The following is a 20,667-nucleotide window of genomic DNA, read 5'->3' as shown; positions in this document are numbered from 1 at the left end:
GAGAAGGCTGACTTTCACAAAAACGTCTGTTAGTTCTAATTAGTGTTAATCCCTATGATGGATCTCAACAATATCCTGTTTAAATTGTAATTATAGTTGTTTATTCCAGAAAAAGAAAGAGAGAGAGACTTTGAGTCCTGTGATTTTCTACAGCATTTTTTCTAGAAGAAAACAAATGAGGTCAGATTTCAGCCTCTAAACTCGCATTGGTTATACAATTACAAGACCTTCTGTATTAGTTATCTATTGATGAATAACAAATTACCCCCAAACAACAAGCTTTCATTGTCTCCCAGGTTCTGTGGATCAGGAATCCAGAACATCTTAGCTGGGTGCCTCTGGCTCAGGGTCTCTTGTAAGTTGCAGTCAAGTTATGGGCGGTGGCTTCAGTTGTCTCAAGTCTCATTTGGAGCTGAAGAATCCACTTCCAAGCTCACTCAAGCAGCTGTTGGCAGGAGACCTCAGTTACTCCCTTGTGTCCTTCTCCATAGGCTGTCCAGGTGTCCTCATGACAGTGTGATGTAAAGACAGAGAAGGAAAGGAGAAGGGGTGACAAGAGGCCCAAGTCAGAATCCACAGTTTTCATTACCCAATCTCAGAAGTGACATCCCATCATTTCTGCCATATTCTGTTTGCTAGAAGAATCTCTAGGTCCTTGTCCACACACTAGGGGAAGGGATTACTCCAGGGTGGGAATACCAGGAGGTGGGAGTCACTGGGGACCATTGTACCCATACAGGCTGCTACCACATTTTCAATCTGACATGCTGGCAAACTCCACAAACACATTCTTCAAATGATTTAGGTTTTTTTTTTTATAAATAAGTATTTATGTAAATGCAACACTTTCAATTTATTTGTGTAAATACATATGGCAAGACACCAACTGAATGGCAAAATATCTGCTATGTCACTGCTGCATCTTTGCCTCAGTCAGTTACTTTTTCCTTCTTTAAGGAAAATAAGTCCCACTAGCTGCGAATTACAGAACTGACTGACATGTAAAAATCATTCTGTAGAAGGCTCTTATTGAGGCCAGGATGAGGTGGTGAACACCTGTAGTCCCAGTGACTGAAGAGACAGGAGGATCTCAAATTCCAGACCACCCTGGGCAACTTAGTGATATCCTTTCTCAAGATAAAATTAAAAGTTCTGAGGATGTGGCTCAGTGGTAGAACACTTGCCTAGCATGCATGAGGCCCTGGGTTCCATCCTTAGAACTGCAAAAAAAAAAAAAAAAATACTCATATTTACTTCTTGTTGTTGTTTTTCTGGTACCAGGGATTGAACCCAGGGTCACTTAACCACTGAGCCACATCCCCAGCCCTTTCATATTTTATTTAGAGACAGGGTCTTGCTCAATTGCCTGGGGTTTCACTAAGTTTTTGAAGCTGGCTTCAAACCTGCAATCGTCCTGTCTCAGCCTCCTGGGCTTACTGGCATGCACCGGCATGCCTGGCTCCTATTTAGTTTTATAAGGAGACATTGATGTGGCTATTTAAAGCCAAAAGAAAAAAGTGTATAACAGAAAATAAACAATATAAATAATGATACTGGGTAGAAGTGCTAGTGTTATTTCTAATGTTACCCATATTGGTGATAATAGAAACTCAACAATCCTCCTATGTACAGGGCAGGGGATATGGCTCAGAGGTATAGCACTTGCCTAGCAGAAGTGAGACCCTGTGTTCAATTTTTGCATTACAAAAATAAATAAATAAAACAATCCTGTAATGGCATTAAGATCAGACCAACAATCCTCTAAAGTAATTCTCAGTAGGGTGGGGAGGTGAGGGCTCCATGTAATTAGTCACCCTCTGCCCTCCAAATCTGTAGTTTCAACATCCATGCATCCAACCAAACATGGATCAAAAATATTTGGAAAAATTTGCATCTGTACTGAAAATATACTGAATTACTTTTTCTGGTCACCGTTCCCCAAGCAATACAGTATAATAGCTGTTTACATAGCATTTACATTATATCAAGAATTATAAGTAATCTACAGATGATTTACAATCATCTGGGAAGCTGGATGTGGTGGTGCATACCTGTAATCCCAACAACTTGGGAGACTGAAGCAAGAGGATTGTGAGTTCAAAGTCAGCCTCAGCAACTTAGCGAGGCCCTAAGCAACTTGGCAAGATCTGTCTCATAAAAATTAAAATTTTAAAAAAGGGGGGCTGGGGTGTGGGTCAATCCCTGGTACCAAAATAAGCAAACAAATAAATAAAATATATGGAAAGATGCACATAGGTACATAGTGATATACTATGCTATTTTATATAAGGGACTTGAGCATGGAGGAATTTGGGTATCAGCAGGGACTGGGGTCCTGAAACCAATCTCCTGTGGATACTGTCAGGGGGCTATGCCTCTTATCCTTAGGTAGTTGATAAGAATGGACAATATGTAAATATACATAATATATGTGCATGCATATGTATGCACACACACACACACCACAGTTGCCCTTCAGTATCCACAGGGGATTGTTGTTTTTTTTTTTGTTTTGTTTTTGTTTTGTTTTTTGCTTTGTTCTTACCCAATTCACAACCATCTGGTTTGGCCATTGGTGAAGTTAGTGAGACTTAACTAAAGGGTAATAATGCATGAAATCAGAGTGGCTCATGGGATTATTAAACACCAGTAGCTGAGAGGGGCTAACTTGACATAGGCAGGTGGTGGGATGGGGAGGGGAGCAGGTTGCCAGAAGTGAAGTGACAAGCCTGCTACAGAACATTGTCAGCGTTTATTTGCAGATGTTCTCTGATTGGCATGGGGGAATTCTTCTGAGTCAGGGAAGCAAATGCTATTCTATGATTGTTAGCAGGAATATTTAAATTGCCCAAGTTATTTTTATGTTGTTTCAAGTTCATCACACATACTTTATTATAGAAACACCAGTTATGTAAATGATTCACCTTTTAAAGTTATTTTAAAATTTTTGACTTTTAGCCAAATACATATTTCTTTCTATCAAGAATTCTTTCAAGAAAGATTAGTGCAGTGGAGGAAGAAGAATGAGGTGGGGAGACTAGGGAAGGATGGCACCAGGGGCGTGTATAATTTTGTTAAAATGAACCCAACTACTATGTATAACCATAACACTCCAATAAAATAAAAGAATACTTCTAAGATCTGTCTACAACTTAAAACACATACACATCTTTAGAAGTTTTTTTTTCAAGTGATGCCCACAGAATATTTATTCTATTTTCTAAACTACGTTTGCACGACAAAGCATGAAATGAGTCCCAGTGTTGGGAGAAAAGAGACACATTTTAAAGCCATAGGGAGGCTGGTTTCCTTGGGTCAGAGAAATTCCAGCCCTCTCCACTTCCAAGGGTGGGTCAGGTTAGGAACAAACTGACCCCAAATAAGCTTCAATGTCATTCCTACACGGACTCCCTGTAAAAATTTATAGTTTACAATCAAAATAAAATAATCTCTTCAAAAATCTTGTGCTTTTATGGTTTAAGCTACAGATTAATTATCATTTTCATTTCATATTTCTCCTGCTTAGTTTTTGCTCCACTAAGGTGGAGAAATCTCACTGTTAGGATAGACGTACTTATGTTCTAAATAAGTGGTGATATTTGGGTTACAGCAAGCACAGGGAACATCTAAGTTGCCCAAGTTATTTTCCAATGTTGTTTTAACTTCACGAAAATATTTAATAACAATTTTTTAAAAACTGCCCATGAAAAAGAACATGGTCCAGTTAGAAGCACTGCTACCACCAAAAAACAATTAGGCTCAATCCAGAAATCATGTATTTTCAGTTCTCTGTTCTGTCCAATTAGCACGTGATGGTAAATTTCTGGATTCTTCAAATTAATTTTTTTTTTTTGGGGGCTGGGGATATAGCTTAGTCGGTAGAGTGCTTGCCTTGCAAGCACAAGGCCCTGGGTTCAATCCCCAGCACCATGAGAAAAAAAAGATACTGGGTTTTAATTTTTTTTTTGCCTGATGTTTATTGGCATTTTAAAACATACTATGAGTAGCTAAATAGGAAATAGATTAAAGGTCAATTAAAATCAAATCCTAGTGGGGACTTTTGATGTGTGCATGTGCAGGTGGGTGAGAGGAGGAAGAGAAGGAGGGTTAGGGAGGGGAAGGGAGGAGGGAGAGTAGCTGGAGGGAGGGTCTAGCACATTCCTGATACATAGTTGGCATACAATAAGTAGTATTTTTCCACCCTTTCTCTTCCCAAATTAGAAAATTCATTCCATGGACACTGGGATATTCCATTTATTGAGATAGTCATAAGTTTACCATCTTTTGTAGTTCATAGGGACACCATTTAAGCTAAGTGTTGAAAACATTGGTTTGTTACACCATGCCCCTATGCAAGGTCTTTTAAAGGTTCCATATATTCTTACAACTGAAGTCAAAACTTCTCTGCCAACCTCCAACCCCCCTCCATTATCTGACCTCACCCTATTTGCCCAACTGATGCCCCAATAGAAATTCTCAGCCCAGCTAGATCTATCTCCCTTTACCTCTTTTCCACCACCAGTCCCCTGACAATGCTCTTGACCCTGTTCCATCCAAATTCCACCTTCCCTTCTAGGATCAACTCGAAACCTAAAAGTACAAAATGATGGTGATAGTTTTTCAGGAGAGGGTTTATAATAGTGAGCAGCTAATTTAAAAGCACATGAATTCCATATTATTGCAAGGGATACATTGTAAATGTCAGTCCCAGATGAATTTCTGTTGAGCCAACACATTAGATGGGGTTAAATAACCTTTGGTCAGCACCAAAGGTTTTGGAAAAATCACCTAAACCAATGTTTGAGGATGTTTGCGATTATCATAATACCAATGCGACACCTTGTTCTCACCCCTTCTTTTCCTATGCATTCAGCAAATATGTATCAGACATCAACTTATGCCAATTATTGCCCCTGAAGTGCTGAGAAGATACCTTCAGATAGACACATCCCCACCCTCTAGGAACTCCTGTCTGCTAGGAAGACAGTCTCAGCACAGCTAAATTCATTAAAGTTCTGTGACAAGACAGGATAGAGGCAGTTAACTCCAACTCTAAGGCCATCTAAGAAGCCATTTGAACTAGGCCAGGGAAGTCTGAAGAAGGTGCAGCTGGAGGGGTCTGGGGTGCAACCAGGGAAGCAGATTAGAGCCTTGAATGCCACATTACAGAGTGAAACCTTTCAGCTGTGCAATTTTTGTGCAAATGATTGATATGATCAAAAATGTGTTTTGGAGCCTGGGGATGTGGCTCAGTGGTAGAGCACCTTGCTTGGCATGTGTGAGGCCCTGAGTTCCATCCCCAACACCACACAAAAAAAGTGTTTTCTAGGCAGAACTCAGAGAGTCCACTGAGGGGCAGAACTCATTTGAAAGATGAGTGGGGCAGTATGAGAGGGTCACCTTGATGACCTAGTGGTGACAAGTTGAGAGTTTGAACTTGAGGGCAAACATTGGAATGGAGGGGGAAGGATTTGGTATTCTTTTTCTTCTTTCACACTCTCTCTTTCTTTTTTGCATTAGCCCTTACTCTCACTTAACTCTTTTAACAATGCCTATGGTCTAGGCATTCCTGGGGACTATAGGCTAAAGAACCTGTCGAGCCCTGAGGTTTTAGGACAAATTAAAAACTGGATCCAGATTTACATTTCCTTTCTCATACCAATGAATGGAGCTTACTCTGGTCATTAACTACTATAAATTCTGCCCAAGATTTATTATAAGGACTCAGGGTATAGCTCAGTGGTAGAGCACTAGCCTAGCATGTGTAAGGCCCTGAGTTCAATCCCCAGCAATGTAAAAAAATTATTTTAAGAAACAGGAGGTAAAAGAAATGACATTTTCCACCAGTCCTAGAAACTCTGCTCATTCATTCTCTCTCTCTCTCTCTCTCTCTCTCTCTCTCTCTCTCTCTCTCTCTCTCTCTCTCTCTCCCTTTAATACAAGCAGTCTGTGATGGGGACAAGAACAAAAACTTCAAGTAAGTTCTGGATAGTTCAGTGTTAACAACTTTCATGAAAATGTTTCAGTTATCTACATTAACTTTCTCTCCTCTGTTTCAACAAAATATTTCATGCTTTGGAATACACATAACTGCCCCTTGGTTTTAAGCAAAGATAGCATCCCTCAGCAGCCTTAATTTCCTGTTCCCTCCTCTTCTCTCTATCCAGTAAGATATTATTTGCCCCCAGGAGCATTTTCCCTTTACATAGCAAGATCCTGAAAGTGATGTCATTCAGCCTTGGCAGAGCACTGTGCTTTTTACAGGACCTCCTTGGTCTGGTCACTTGTGGGTTTGTTTGTTTGGTTTTTTTTTTTTTTTTTCAATTTTTAAAATTTAAATGGAGAAACCAACTGTCCAAATGCTCTTCAGCCTCCCTGAACATGATTACATTTGACATGTTGACATTGATATATATTGGAGTTTCTTTTTGTTTTCTCTTTTTCATAATTAGGTAACACTCCAGGAAAGTGCTAGAAGTATAAAGTTAGAAACTGATCACTATAATTTTATGGAGAAAGCAAGCAACAAAATCTAGCCTAGGAGTACACTTGAAGTCTTGTTCTAGACACCATGTACACAAGAGATTGGTTTTGCATCTCCAAGTTTGAGTCATTATATTTTGCTCTGTCAGTTCACATTCTGTGCAAAGGACAGTAAGCCATGCCCACTTAGGACAGTCACACTGTAGGGCCAGTACTGTGTCAAGGGAGAGGAAGGCTGCCCTACACCCCTACATTGTGGCCCTCTTTTATGCAAAGGTCTGATCATTTCTATCATTTGAGACAGTCCTTGATTTAATGGGCAAAAATCCAGAAGTAATTAAGACAGTAACAGTACACACCCAACAAGAAAAACATGCCATGTTTAGAAAAGAAATCCCAGCAGTTGAAGGCTGCGATTCTGCATTTCTGAGGAGGGAAAAGAGATCTTGAGATCAAAAGCAAAAGCCGTCATTGACTTACTAAGCTCCTCTTTTGCAGAAAGGAAAATTTTACTAATTCATTCTCCATTTTTCTGGTGAGATCATGGTGGTGGGAGAAATTATGAAAAATTTCCCCAAAGTTTGAAGTTTTGCAAGTAACTATTTTTTATCATAATTAATTTCATAAAAGAACATAAAAATCACTAAAGAGCACTATCTTTTTGGTTTAATCTTGTAGTAGGTCAGGCATTATTATATAGTCGCTAGTCACGACTAGCCTTTGCTTGAACCCTGAAAAAAACCCTTTATAAATAACACAGTAGAAGCTTCATAACACGATTCCAGTTGTTTTCTTTCTGTTAAATCTGTAACTGTATCCTGATTTTTATCTCTCTGAAGACTTCTGGATATTTACAACATAAGGAAAGTCTTGTTTCCCTAACTCAAGGCCTTGGTGAAAACATAATCATAAAAGGCACTTCTATTTAAACTTAAAAAATGCTAAGTTCTAGAAATTTACTTTGTAATTTCAAGACATTTCAATTCAGCATGATTCTTTAATATTTATTTCCAAAGGCTCATTCACAATTGTTTTTCAGAAAACTTTCCCAAAATTATCCCAAATTCCTTGTTATTCATAACCTCGTCCTCGAATATCTCCAGTCTAGAACTAATTTATTTTTCTCCTCTGTGCCTTCAGACCCTTCAAAGCTATAGCTAAACTCTCCTTCCCTGGCTTACTATAATTATTTCTTATCAATGTAATTTCTGAATCTTACGTGGAAGAAAATGGAAAGAAAAGTATATACTATTTTCTTGAAAATACTTTAAAACAGTATTTCAGAAATGACAAAAAACAAAAACAAAACAAAACAGTAGATGGTGTGCGTTTGGTTTGGGGTTCCTAGCTGCTCTGTGAGAAGCCCTTGCCTCCCCAGTTGGCGGCCTCCCTAACACCCAGGTTGGTGAGCTTCTGAACCCTTTTTAGGGCAATTTATGTCCTGTGAATTGGGTCAAGTTGGGAAAGGCCTAATAAATGAGAAGCCATTTGCAGAATCAGGGTTTGCTTCAGAGGTCCTAAGAAAATCCTCGAGACACCATATTTGAAAATATTTGAAGATTGTTCAGTTGAGTAAATACTTAAGCCTGCCCTCCCTCACTTTCTCGGGCCTGTAGCCATATTACTCACCCTCCAAGAATTCATCAATATTCAACTGGCTCGCTAATTTGCTGATGTAGCAAAAGGAGTTTAATAAAGAAAGCTGTTGCCATTTTTCTTTAGAGGACATGCCACAAACTCAACTTTCATCTGTCAGCGCTGGAATCTTCTGAATTTAGGTAAGGAAATGAATGCTTACGTGCAGCAACCCAAGCAAATTTGCCCACCAAGCTGAGCCTTAAAAGCCCACAGAAAGCCTTTCACCCCAAGGACACCGGGGTTTTGTAAATGATCTATCTGAGGATTTGGAAGCTTGTTCTGTCACGTCTGGCAGCCCGGCAAACTTTCAGCCACGTCCACGAAAGATTTTGAAGATGTTAACAGGGAAATTGTAGTTCTTAGTATCAGTTTTAAGCGCCCGCCGAAACAGTACACGTTATCAGCCGTTTTAAAACCTTTCCTGAAAAGAAAATCTTGCTCTGCAAAATCTTTTTGGTTAACTTCTCAAGACAGCTTTTGCAGACCCTAGAAGACTCCACTCTTCTGCCCTCTTGCCCCCCGCGCCCCAAAAGTCACAGACGCCCGCAAAAGGCCGCGCGCGGATTGCAACGCCTTGAGTCCTCAAGATCGCCCTTGCAAAGAAATTCAATTTAAGTTTTTACACCAGTTCAACAGAAATGGCAGTAAAATGCACGCGAGGGTTAAGTGGCTCAAGAAACTGGAGCGCGGAGCGCCGCGGGATCCGTGGTTTTCTTTTTGAATGCTGATTTGGCGTGTGTGCGTGCGTGCGCGCGTGTTTCACTGTTACTGTTTTCTTTCGGCACCTGACTTTTCCTCCCACAGCCCGCACGCGGTTCTCGATGATCTGGTGCACAGTCTACAGGCTGCGACAACTTCGGCTTCCCTGGGGGAGTGTAGGGGTCCCTGGCCACAGCCGCAGCTACAAGCGCGCTGCTCAGCTTTCTGCGGTCGGCGAGTTTCCTTATTAGTCCGCGGGCGCAGCGGAGCCTACCGGGTCGGAGTCGGGCCTCCGGGCAGCTGAGAGACTCCAGGGAAGCAATCCCCAGCCTGGATCTCCAGGCGAGCAAGCCCCGCAGCTCCTCCGCTGCTCCTCCGCAGCGCACTGTGCCCGGCTGCCCACCTGCCCCGGGGTCCCAATGGCTACTCCGGGTCTGCGTCCCTTGCCCAGGGCCTCGGCGGATTCAGGCCAGCGCTACCCATTGCTCTTCCCGTCCAGATTCCCCCTGAGTTTGAGTGCTGCTGGCTCAAAGATTTGTCCCACCCGGGACAGGGGGAGAAAAAGAAGCCGCATTTATTTTCCACGACAGCGTTCAAGCGCTATTTTATAAAGGGATTCTCCGAAAATTTTTATTGTGACATTTTGCAAATATACAAGAAAATTGAAAGAACAGTACAACGAACGTCTATTTACCCCCCACCAGGTCGCAACTAATGTTAGCATATTACAACTTTCTCTCTCTTCCTCTCTCTCTCTCTGCACCCCCCCGTGTGTGTGTGTGTGTGTGTGTGTGTGTGTGTTTGTGAGAGAGAGAGAGAGAGAGAAAGAGAGAGAGAGAGAGAGAGAGAGAGAGAGAGAGAGAGAGAGAGAGAGAATGTGTGCGGATGTTAGCTGCATCATTTGAAAATTGCAGACAACGTGACGTTTCACTTCTCTACACTTCGGTACGTATCTTTTGCGGATAAGGACATCATCCTACCTTCAATGCCATTCTCACACCCATGAAATAGCACCGTCCCTATCAGCATCTAGCATCCAGAATAAGGGCTCCATTTCCCTCCTGTTTCCCCAGTTCAATTTCCTTCAGTTTCCCTTCTTGGACAGGACACATGTATAAATGATTGCTCCCTCCCTCTGGGCCGTGTCCTCAAAGTAGACCACCAGGACCTCAGGGGGCTCGTCCTGTTCCAGGGACTTCTCTAATGAAAGCTTGGTAGCGTGATCAGCTCTGGGGAGTCCCAACAGATCAGGACTCAAGTGGGTGGCGAGAGCGTAGTACGCTCATGCGGTCTGAGGCTCCTTGTTTCATCTCCCAAATCATTTCAGGCACACCCAAAAGCACAATGCTAGAGGCTTCGCTCTACCACCTAGCGCCCTCCTGGCAACTCAAAGGGCACCACGACAGGACCAGTGAGAGCAGGGTGGCTTCTGTCGGGTGGGTCTCTGGGTGTGCCCTTGGCTTTGCCATTTTCCATTCTGCCTTTTTTTCTCTCCGGACCCCTGCTATGTTGCTCTGCATTTACTTATTATGGGCGCCCTGTGTCCTTCTTGGCCCTTCCCGGCTTCGGGCCAAGGCTGTGGCGCTGAGCGCCTGCATACACCCCCCTCCGCTTCCCTACCGCTCCCTCTTTTCCCCTCCCCCCTTCCGCCCCCGGGCCCCTGAGAGAAGCGGGAGAACTGGGGGGCGGGGAGCTGGAGCACCGCGTGGCCACGCCCCCCGGGCCGGCTTTTTCTAGGACCGCTCCAGGAGCCTCTCTGCTGGCTGCTCCCGCTCGCCTCCCTGGGTGCGCACCGCTCCTGCCCCGCGCTCTGCTCAGCGCCGCTCGGCTCGGCTCCATTCCGCCTCCGCCACGCCTCTCTCCAAGCTTCGGCCGCAGCCAGCGGAGCGCGCCCTCAGGGCCGCCACCCCGACCCCTGGCTCTGGGACCCTGTTGCTCCGTGCGAGGCACCTCGCGCCCTGCGACCCCACCGTCTCGCAAGTCCCGGCCCTGCTCTCCGCCCCGGCCCTCGCCCTCTCTCGCTGTGTGTCTGTCGGTTTAGCTGTCTTTCCGCCTCCCCACCCACCTTTTCCTTCCTCCCTCTCTGGCTTGCTTGCTCCTTCGCTAGCTCTCAGACGCCGGCGAAGCAGCTTCGCAGGAAAATCCCAGAAACCTTTGCAAAAAGCTTACAATGAAATTTAAGAAGTTCTTCGATTTCGGCGCCATTTTCGAGTGGAGCGAGAGGTGACATGCGATTTTTTAAAAAGGGACTTGTTGGCTGATGTTTCCCCCATTTGTAACGTTGGTTACAGGCGACTGAAACAAGTCTAGTGGTAATTCTGAAAAAAGTTCTGTGTCGCTTTGGGGTGGAAAAGCACGTTTGGGGGTTGGGCTGGGGGGTGAGACAGACCTTTAAAGTGTTCATCAAGTGAGTGTGGCCGGGAAAATTCTCAGGAAACGGGCCCAGAGAAGTTAAGATTGGGAGGGGCGGGGAGAGAAAACTGAGTAAGGGGCAGTGACCGCCTGTCAGTCTCGCCTGGGTGGGAAGCGACGGGTTTTGACGGAACGTAAATGGGCTTTTGGTGACCCGTATTTGTAAGCAGTAAGATATGTCTTGGGCAGAAATGTGAGATTAATTTTTCATTGTCCCTCCCGAATTACAGCTTTCAAGATTGTTTAGTTTTCCCCGTGGGAAACTTGACATTGGGAAAGTTTGGCCCGAATGCGCACAAGGGAAAGCGCACCGTGTCTGGGGTGTGGGGAACAAGGTATTTGCAAAATTAAAACACAGAACGTTGTAAAATCTGAACAGAGGAAGAGGCGTATTCTTTGGCTCTTAAATCATTTGGCCAAACACGTTGCAGTTCAGAAGGGGGTGGGGCTATGGCAACTGGAAAGTATCGATTCTTTGTCTATTGTATCAGCAAATGACCCTCTTGTGATGTGACAAGACTCCTCTTTGTACTCTCTTTTCGTAAGTAAATTTCAGTCTCAGGGGAAATTCCTAAACTGGGGGACCGAGGTGGCTTCTTTTGGATGTAAGTCGTTGAACAGTCACTGAGAGAGAAGAAAGGGGTTAAGAGAAAAGGATTAATGAGTTCGATTCCAGTGAGTTTACAAAGCAATCTGGAAGGAACTTCACCTTTGATACCGATGTTATTTCGAAGGAACTTTTGTTTTCCTAAGTAGCCAACTAAGGAAATGTTAAATTAGGAGTGATTTTAACATCTGATGTGGTGATTTACGTATTTGTGCAGGACATAAAATATTTAATTGGGAGAAAGTTATGGACTTCCAAAGTATAATTGTACATTTGCTAAACATGCTTTTTTTTTTCTTTTTAAGGGCAACCAACGACGTTTTTCCTCCATTATTCCCAAAGGTCAATGTAAAAGTCATTAATATAGTCAAAGCAAGATGGAATTTAGAGACACTTAATTGTCCCGATTTAGGAAGTGGGGTTATTAAAATTAATGACTGTTTATCATGACAAAAACAGCGTATTTGTTAGTAACAGATCTCAGTCTGTGGTGTTATGAATTTTATACCTAGTCTTATGAAGTACTCCGCATATTTTATTAGCTAATAAATAGGACACAACATTCATTATACTGGTTTTGAAAATCCCACATAATTTTAAAATGAAACAAAAACACTTAGCAGATTTGATTACTTTAAATGTCTTCTACTTGTACCGAAATGTATTTTAATTTTCAAAGCTACTATGGTTTTATTTTTTAGGTTTGTGATTCCAGGTTTAAGGGTGTTGTTTTGCTTATACTTACTTGAATATTTTGTTAAACAAAAGGAGAGGAATGCGTGTAACATTGCTAATGTGTCCATTTTGAAAAGAAAAAAAGTGGTATCTAATGAGTTAATCATTAAGGAGCATGCACAGTGCAGGCCATTTCAGGACATGAGTTTCTATGGAGCTGCTCGAAAAAGGAAGGAGTGATTCGACATCAAGAATTTAAACTTTTTGCTTTGTGTTTTGATGGGTGACATTGATAGGTGTAAATCATTTATAAATAAGATTGAGTCCCAAATTTAAAAAATTATCTCCCATTCTTCACCATTAAAAAATAACTCAAAATGATTATCACCTTTAAATCATCTGTGTCTATTTTCAATAAATGAAAACGGGTTTTTAAAATGGGGACAATTGATGAGACACAATATGCAGCAGGAAGAAGTTTCACCAAGACCTTGAAACTGGCAAGAGTAATCCAGATGTTGCCAAATCGTCTCGATTTATTTAATCTTATTTCTCGTCTATTTTTTCAGAGGTAAGATTCTCTCCCATCTTCATTTCCCATCACCCATCGCTCTGTTTTTCACCACTACACTTTTCCAAGATTCATCCTCGGAGGGGGGGAATCGAGAGCCACACCCTTCACTCTACCTGCAGATCCTGGAAATCAAACGGTGAAGTTATTAAAAGTACGTTAATATGAGCGTTGTGTCTTAGTCTTAACTTTTACTTCATCCCCGCTGTTGGGCAGGGCAGGGTGGGGCTTCTTTCCCATCACGCATTCCTTCTTTACCCGCAGGTGTCCCAGAGCGATCCCCCTTCGTTGACTCCGAGGGGATGCAGCAGCAATTCATGTTTTGAAGTGCTCTAAATGGTTCAAAACGTGAGGCGCTGCTATACCCCCTCGCGGGGAAGGTAGAAGGTAGGGATCTGCTGGACAGGACCAGGATCCGCTCCCTGCAAGGCGGCCTTCAGAACAGGTAGGTGGGCGGGGGTCCTCTGCCTCTCTTCTTTGTTGGTCTGCGCCCTTGGCTGCCCAGGCAGCACCGCCTTAGTCCGGGGAGGGCAACACTGTTCTGCCACACTGGGAGGGGCAGCGGGTCAGGGGTCGCGCGCGCAGGCGGTGCACTTCGAGAAGGGACCTGGTGCCCCGCACTCAGCCGTGTCCTAGCAGCGGGAACAGTACTGCAGTGATCCATTAGTGCTCTGGAGTATTGTTTCTGCTGCCAGGATAAGTCTGGGACTTTCACACGGGCCCAACCCATCAGGTAAGTCCATCACCTGTAGCATGTACCTTGGGAGCAGCGACACACTCTCAGGACTAGAATGTTTTTCCTCCGGGAAACTTTGCCTGTCTTTGAATACGTGACTGGGCGTGACAGGCTTTATTTTAACACCCCCTTTCCCTGCCCAGGTAAATCTGAAATGATTGGGGAAAAAAAAGCCCTTCCTGACGACCTATTAGAATGCCACCCACAGGACAACGAAGAACGCTCATCTTAAGTCCCCAACAACGCAACAGGGGTGGGGGTGCAGAAAAGGAGTAAGGGGAAGCTGGAAGGGTGACTGCAAGCTATCCCCTCTTGTCTTAGCGGTTCCTGGTAAACAGGCTCACGTCCTGTGTGGAAAGGACCTGGGAGTTCAGGAAAGATTATGGGGCCCTATTCGCGCATCTCACCCTTCCCTGGGCTGTGTTGCGGGGAAGCTTTCCTGGAGCTCAGGTATCCAAGAAGGATCAAGCGAGGCCTTTCTGGAGGGCAGGCGAACCCAAGGTGTTGTGGAAGGGCACTGACCCTCCCCTCGGAATCTGAGTCTGAGACCAGCAGGGACTGTGGTGACCTGAGGACATGGCCCGCAATGAGGCTCTGTGTTCCTAGCTTCTCTTTTCCGCCTCTCCCCAAATCCTGCCCGAGATTTCCACCCCGAAGGTGGGACACCAACGACACCTTTGTCACCCTGAAAAAAATCACAGGATGTCCCACTGGAAAGGCATTGGTTTCACAGCTTGGGGCAGCACCTGAGCTGTCAATTCAGGGGCCTTTCGCAATTCCAAACTTGTGGGCAGGCGCTATGGCTAATTAGTGCTGCACATCTGTTGTCTAAAGCCACCTCCACCCCTCACTGGACTGGCCCATTAAGCCTTGGGCGAGAAAACGGGGGAGTCGCCTAAGAACTTGACAGCTGGCCTAGAAAAGGGGGCTAATTCTCCGAGAGGGGTCCTACTATTCCTGTGACAATCACTTTAGATCTCATTTTTTTGATCAGGGGCCTGGGCAGGTAAATGACCTGGCAAACACGAAGGGAGGCAAACACGTTTTTTGTCACCTTAAAAGACAAAGTCAAAACATGCACACGCACACAAGTAACCCTCTTGTCGATATGAAACGCCTTGAACTGGTCTTCCCGGGGGTCCGGGCGTGGGCGCCCAATTTCCAGTTGGGGGAGACCCGAGGTTCGGGGTAGTCCAGAGCTGGGAGTCCGGCTCCAGCCGCCCGAAACATTCGCTCTCCCAGACTCCCTTGCGCCCGGGCAGTGCTTGGGGGCAGCTTGGCGGTCCCTCGGGCTCCCAGGGGCCCTGCGACCCTGCGACCTCTGCGGGCCCTTGACTCCCTGGTTCGCCGGCGGCTATTCCGCCTCCATTGGCCAGGGCCCCTCCAGCCCAGAGTCCCTGGGCGCAAACGGAGAACAGGTCCGCCTTCCGCTGCAGGGGGGTTGGAAAAGGGCACCTTGAGACTCCCCTTCTGCAACTCACCAGCTTCCCTTTTTTTTCTTTCTTTCCGTTCTGTACGGTTTTCCTTCGAGCCAGGAGAGAGTGCCACCCAACCTTCCCGGAGGACCTTGCCCACGCCATCCGGCTCCCTCCAGTGGGCGCCTGCAGGACCCAGGTGAGGCGCCGGGCCATTGCGGACCGCGAGGGGCGGAGGGCGGGGAGCAAATGATCCTAACTTGGGGGTGTTGCCTCCCAGAATCTCGGGCGACCCTTTCCCAGGGCTCCCAAGAGGCGCCCAAATTGAGCTTATCCACACAGTCCTCTGATTGCGTGGTGCCCTTCTGACTTAAAACATTCCTTGCACCTTTATTTACACAAAGTTGCAGTGTGCTTAGATTTTCCTCCAAGGACAAAATTCTGAATAAAACAATATTTTAGCCAAATATTTCTGTGTCAATTAAGAAGATGGCAATTCGTTCCAGACTATAAATTCTCTTTAACAACCCCCTAAGGTATTTTTAAAATTGTTTTGTTTTTCAACATTGCTAAATGTGCAACATAATGTATGGGAGACTTGTATAAAGTGAATCAGTGCATAGTCAGCTGATTAATTGATCCAACTTTACCACCCTCAGCTAGACACCTTTCCATTGTTTGCTCAGTTTTTCCCAGCACATGTTATTTGTTAGTGAGGAAGCTGCTGTACATAAGGCATTGTATAGTTTATTAGACAGATGTGGTTCATAAAACAGGAAAAGCTTGGCCTAGCTCTAAATCTAAACTGACATTTCTGTAAGTTGGGGGACAAGATATACAGGTTACTTTGATAAAGTAGAATTGAATATAATTTCTTAAAAACTTTGATCATAAGAATATTTTTTGAAGGCATCCAACATCTCCAGTTAGCAGTACTGATTTTTTTTTTCCAATCAAGGAACACTACATCAACACTCTTGGCGGGGATCTGGACATGGAAGACTCCTGTTTCAAGAAAATATAATCATCTTTCAAAGGCTGTAACTTATATGCATTTCTAACTGACTAGGTATTGAAAACCACCCAAGTGTCCCACCATAGGGGAGTAAAATAGAATCAATCACTCAGTGTAATATTATACATCTTTAAAAATGTTATTGGAAAATGTATGATCTGTAAGTCAAAAGAATCCTCTCCCACCATTTCTTTCTTCCTGCTGTTCCCCCATACCCGTGTTTCTTTGTTCCAGTTGGCATGTAATTTTATTTTCCCCACCAAATGAGTCAGTCACAATGGGAATGTCAATTGATTTGTATAGATATGTGTCAATGTTACATGGAAAATTAGGTGCCAATAACCAGGGCCACAGGAAAATGCAGTGGTTGCAACTCTGTAACAATTATGCCTGCACACAAACAAGGACAAAAGTGGAACCCCAAACAGAAAAACAAATGCATATTCTCCAGTGTGGGGAGATGGAAGGGTTGTATACTGCTTTTGATTTCAGTTAATATGGGCAATGTCCAATTAAAAAACCCTAATAAGGACTCTGCAGTGCAAATTATTTTGCTGAATGTTTTAAAACACCATGCCTGTCAACCCATCAAAGCAGAAGGGACCACAGGGGACTGGGTTTGTTCCATGAATCTTGGACTGTAGAGCTCAGGGCAACACTTGGAAAAAGCATGATCCTATAAGATGGAAGTTAACAGGCAGCTGTCCCGAGAGACTCTGTAAGAGGAAAATAAAAATAGGTTCAAAAAGCATGCTTGAAGCCAGGCTCGGTGGCCCACAACTGCAATCTCAGCAACTGGGGAGACTGAGGCAGGAGAATGGCACGTTCAAGGCTAGCCTCAGCAACTTAGTGAGACCCTGTCTCAAAAGGAAAAATAAAAGGGCTGGAGATGTAGCTCAATGGTAAAGCTCCCTTGGGTTCAATCCCAGTAAAACACACACACACAAACAAACAGCATGCTTGGGGAAGATCAATGAAAGTTTACCAACGTAAGTTAAAGTTGAGGACTATATCCAAGTTGGCATAAATTTCTAAAGACCTGCCTTCCCATTGGCCTGCAGTATTAGTCTCATTCCCTAAACCTTCATATATACCTTTGTACTTTTAGTGATTACTTTATTCTCAAATGAAAAACTGTGTATATACCAGTTGCAGCAAATGTGTCTCTCCCTGCTCCTGTGTGTACCCACCCATGCCACCCATTAGTTACCGCTTAACTAAATGAACAAGGATCTATGGGCTCTTTCCTGATACCCACCTATCAGCCACCTTTGCCTCCCTCCCTGGCTCCACAATTGATCTCTAGCAAATTCAAAAGGGCTTAAACCCCCCAGGAGGATAGTAAATTGAGTCATTAGGGAGGAACCCGGAAAGAATTCCACTTCCTGTGGTTGCTCCAACCTTGGAGCGTTCCCCTTACACTGTTGAGCTCTAGAATCTGAGCAACTGGTGGGAGTGTGGGGTGGAGGCCCTGCCTTCACCACCAGAGTCAGGAAGCTGAGAACAGTGCGTGCAGCAGGCTAAGGCTTGGTTGCTTTGAACTCTGGCTCTGCAGAGGCAGCTCCCTCACCTATTTTCAGTCCCCAGCTCCACTCCTGACCAGACCAGATTATTTTCCCAAGAGCAGACCTTTGTGCCAGAGACACAATCTTCAGAATCCTCCTAATCCCAACATTTTGCTTTGTATGGTGCTTTTACCCACTTTTCCAGTTGCTTTCCTATCTGTTATTTGCAGCAACCTTGAAAGATAAGTAGAGTAAGGCAGTGAAAAACAATTACAAACAGCAAACTAGGATTCCTGGAGGGTAAGGACATGTCAGGGACTAGCCTCTAGGACCTCTCCCTTTAAATCTATTAATCAGAACTGACTACACAGTAGTGACTGGAGTTGAAGTAGTATGTTTGGTTAGAAAAATTCCAGGTGAAACTGACTAGTTTTATGATGATCTGGACACTTCCTGGGTGAGGCCCGTGATTAGCCTCAGTATCACTAAATAATGATTGTAAGTTACCCAGCTGTGTGTGCAAGTCAATGTGCACAAGCTAAAAAAGCATGATTTAAATTCATTTAAAGTCTCTGGCCCGTGTTTAATATTATCTATAGATTCAGCCAAATTAATCATAGGAAAGCAAATGGAATGTCCAATTATAATTGTTAATTTAGTCACTCAATACTACCTTTTTGGCCAGTACAAGTGATGATTGTAAAAACTACCTAGAAGCCTGGAAAGTGCATACAAAACATGTTTTAAAAATCGGGGCCAGAAAATCACACGGACTCCAGTAACTGAAAACTAGGAGCAGAAACTGGAGTACAAAACAAATACTCTTGTTGCTTAATGGTGGTAGAATAAGACCAGACGTTTCTTCTTTCTGTACTTCATGTATTTGTTGTTGTTGTTGTTGTTGTTATGCTGTGCTTTTTTTTTTTTTACACTGTCAAACATAATTCTCTAAAAAGTCTTTAGGGGTCATGGGCGATACAGCAATTTGGGGCCAAGGATGCAGAGACCTCAGACATCTCGGGGATCATCATGTCACGAGATACCACTGTGCACTTGTGACAGATTGATAACTGAAAGGTCTGGGAGCCACTCATCTTCATAGCAATATGTGTTGTAAGTATTATAAGATAAGTCTATGGAAAGATCAGGAAGAGACTGTGTGCCATGGGGTGAGGGCCTGAGTGGTATTTTCAAAGGAGTTTAATGGGAATATCTTTATTTTTTAAATTTCTATTTAGTGAATTGAAATTTACAAAGGGCATATGATTTTATATTCAGGCTAGGATGTTAAAACAGAATTTATGCTCAAGAAGACAACTAGAAAAACATTAGCTGTTAGGCATTATAGACACAAGGTCATCTTTAATGTGTTGACTCCGTACAAGTGGCCAAGAAAAATATGCAAACTGCATGAACAGAAAGTCACAGAAACAGACAAATATATTCATTTCAGTATTTTTGAGGATGGAAATTGAGAACATCCTGAATGGCCAACAACAAAGAATTGACTAAATAAAATAGGGTGTATCTAATACAACAGAATAGGATGGTTTCATTTAAAATAATGTTTCTGAAAATAACTTTTGTGACATAAAAATGTACTTGTGGTAAAATGTTTAATGATAGAAGAAACACATAAAATGTTTTCCCTTCTCTGCAACATAAGTGCATACAGAGCATTCTATCTTCATGGTACTGTATCAATCTACAGATAAAAGGCCAGGAGGAAATACATCAACACTTTATGGTGGTTATCTCTGAGCTACGGTCTAAAGTGTAATCAAAGAAAGGTGTGAGGGGCTGAGAGTGTAGCCCACTGGTAGAGTGCATGTGTGAGGCCCTGAGTTCAATCCCTAGAAAAATAAAGATGCTAAACTATTTTTGCGATGTGTTCCTAATATGTAACATGAATGTATTGGGAACATTTTGCATTCGTAGTTTTGTATCGATAATATAGAAAAAAGACCAGGAAGAAGTAAAACCAAGTCTCAAGGTGGTTACCTCTGAGTTGTAACACTATAAGGGATCAAAGAAAGATGCTGAACTGTTTTTGCGATGTGTTCCTAATATGCACTATGAATATATTGGGAACATCTTGCATGCATAGTTTTGTATCAATATACAGGCAAAAGGCTGCAGGGAAGAAACAAAAAAAATCTAGCAGTAGTTATCTGTGGTTTGCTTTCATAATAAAAGTAAGGTGCAGAATTATTTTTGCAATATGTTCCTGAATATATAATATAAGTATGTATTGGGGACATTTTGCATCCATAGTTTTGTATCTATCTATGGAAAAAAGGCTGGGAAGAAATATAATAAAATTTGAATAGCAGTTATATTCTGAGTTTCTAGTATTATAGGTGATGTTTGTTTTTCTTTTTATATTTTAATGTGTTTTCCAAGTAATACTTGTATAAACAAAATGTTACTTCTATAAACATAATAAAGCTTATTTTAGTTTTAAAAAGAATTTGTATTTAAGTTCTTTTAAGAAGTCTGAATCCTTGACCTGGGGATGGGGAAACTTCTTATTTGAGCAGCAGTGTGCCTAGAACACATTTTCAACCTATCTTGCAAAACCTTGCGAAGCTTCAGTTGGATCTGCAAGTACAAATATGTTTTTCCATTTGCCCTTGGCAAAAGAAAAAGAAAGTATACTTTAAAAATATAACCATTCAGAATAATAATAGTAATATGGCTAAACACACTGCTATCTCCCATCTAATCAAAGTATCACTTTAAGAAGTAAAGAAAGTTGAAACGGGCTCCTTTTCCTCTAGCAGCAATTCAGGAAGGCGGTACTTGGATGTTTGCCCAGGGCCTTAAGACACACTGACCAGTTTGGGACATGCCTGCATGTCCCCTGCATTTCCCCACAAAATGTGCCAAGTTCCATTAAACTGGTGTGAGA

At 43.2% G+C, this 20,667-nt stretch overlaps 1 long non-coding RNA gene across 1 annotated transcript; it reads left to right on the top strand.

Moving 5' to 3' along the window:
• The first annotated feature begins 13,457 nt into the window (after nucleotides 1–13,457).
• Nucleotides 13,458–20,102, top strand: LOC124972091 (uncharacterized). The gene is made up of 3 exons (XR_007106434.1): nucleotides 13,458–13,530; nucleotides 15,357–15,435; nucleotides 16,195–20,102. It is a non-coding gene; the product is annotated as an uncharacterized LOC124972091 (long non-coding RNA).
• The last annotated feature ends 565 nt before the right edge of the window (nucleotides 20,103–20,667 follow it).

Source organism: Sciurus carolinensis, chromosome X (assembly GCF_902686445.1).
Source record: "Sciurus carolinensis chromosome X, mSciCar1.2, whole genome shotgun sequence".
NCBI lineage: Eukaryota > Metazoa > Chordata > Mammalia > Rodentia > Sciuridae > Sciurus > Sciurus carolinensis.
This window is presented reverse-complemented; position numbering and strand designations above follow the sequence as displayed.